Here is a 1,859-nt window from a genome sequence, read left to right as displayed (position 1 = left end):
TGTAACAAAATGATGCCACTCTGAGGGCATTTAGTGGAATGATCTATACTATTAAGCTCCCCCCCGCACCCGTCCTACCCCAGGAGGTGAAAACATCACTTTCGGAAAATAATATTGGAAAGGTCGGCAACCCAGAAAATTGTTTCCAACCTAAAAAAAGAAAAAAAACTTTCCCAGTGTCTTTACTTCTATTTCTTCTCACACACTTCACCCCACTTCCTCAAAATAAAACTTTTCAAAGCTAACCCTTTAGAAAGAAGGAGGGTTTTATAGAAAGGAAAAACTGAGGGGCAGTTTCTCCTTTCCGGCTGGATACTGATATTCTTTACTTAATTCCGGAGAGTCAGGTCACCACAGAAGGCCAAAGGCCCATTCCTGTAGGCTTGCAATGCCTTGCACATAGAGATAAACACACATGTGCATACCGTAAGACACCGAGCAAGCACCTACCCAAAAGTTCAAGAAAACAAGAAAAATTGGGGACGGACACTTGTTTAAAGGTTGCAAAGCAGAATGGGCACGATGGAAGGGCAGTAAACTTTGCTTGATCAAACAAAATGCTATAGCAGTAAAGCGGTCTGGCGGAACACCTCATCTTTAGATCAACCATGCCGGTCAAGCCTGCTTCCTCGCCGTCGCTCTCGCATCAAGCTTCAACCCTTTGCACCGACACGTGCGTGTAAAGCTTTGCCGCCTTGCACTAGCTTCTCGGAGAAGAACAGCCGACACGAAGGAACACCTTGGCTGGCTTTTTGGCGTAGGAAGTTAGCTGAGGTGGGTGCTCTTGATACATCCCTCGCTTATATCCCGAATGTTTCAAAGGCAGGGGCAATGGCAGATCCGGTGGGGGGGGGGCGAGGGTCTTTTCCGAAACATATCAGCACCCCCCCCTCCCCCCACCCCCCCCCCCCCCCCCCCCCCCCCCTCCTTTCCTCTCTGGCGATGCTGCGCGGACTGTGCAAGCCAGAACCCAGCGCGAAACATTGATGGATTCACAACAATTTGTATCCGAGCACAGGAAATGCTAACTTTCAAAGTATAAAATTTGAACACGCTACAGTCGAACCTCTGAGATGTTTGTCTAAACCATATATTGGTGTCGTTTCCTTCGACTTGCCAGTTAAGATGATAAATAAGCAGGGGTCCCAAGCGTCAAAGCGCACCTGCATCCTCGCAACAATGCGGCGTAGAAAAAGAAAAAAAAGAGCCTGGTTTCATTTGACAGTAAGCTTGAGTAGCAACCTTCACCGTCGTCCTCGGAAAGCTTCAGCAGACCTGAGGGAATTAAATGTCGCCACCCCCGAACAGAAGAAAGAATGTCGAAAATAAGCTGATTTGAGCACGACAGAAATATGACACCCTTCCGCTTTGCTCCCTCCGACAGGGTGATGGGTCTTTGAGGATCATTACTTTCCTTCTGGCACCCTGTCCAGGCGAGCTGCCTTGGAGTGGGGAAGGCTACGGATAACTAACTTTGAAAACCTTTTGTCGCCATTCCCAGAAATTCATTCAGAGAGGAAAAAGGAAAGGAGCTAGCATTATTTTGAAAAATCTCAATGTTATTGGCTGTCACTCCGATGTCTTCAGGTCCACACGTAGGGACATAAAAAAAATATTTGGCTTGGACAAAGACGGCCAAGTCTACACCCAATGGCCACACTGAATGGCAACAAACAATTGAATTTGATTCCGGGAATTCGTGATTACAATTTGTTTTTGTATGGTGTCTGAGCCGACCAAGTCTTGCTCGCCCGTTTCGACCTTATCGGATACATCACATGCACCGCAGCGAAAATGGTAAGCCTTTTTATATTGCCCTTAACTTATTTCGTGCTTGTTTTTCTGGCTATATGTTAAAA

Source organism: Ixodes scapularis, unplaced genomic scaffold (genome assembly GCF_016920785.2).
Source record: "Ixodes scapularis isolate PalLabHiFi unplaced genomic scaffold, ASM1692078v2 PGA_scaffold5__190_contigs__length_132052651, whole genome shotgun sequence".
Taxonomy (NCBI): domain Eukaryota; kingdom Metazoa; phylum Arthropoda; class Arachnida; order Ixodida; family Ixodidae; genus Ixodes; species Ixodes scapularis.
The sequence above is the reverse complement of the archived record's forward strand: the minus strand, read 5'-3'. Positions refer to the sequence as shown.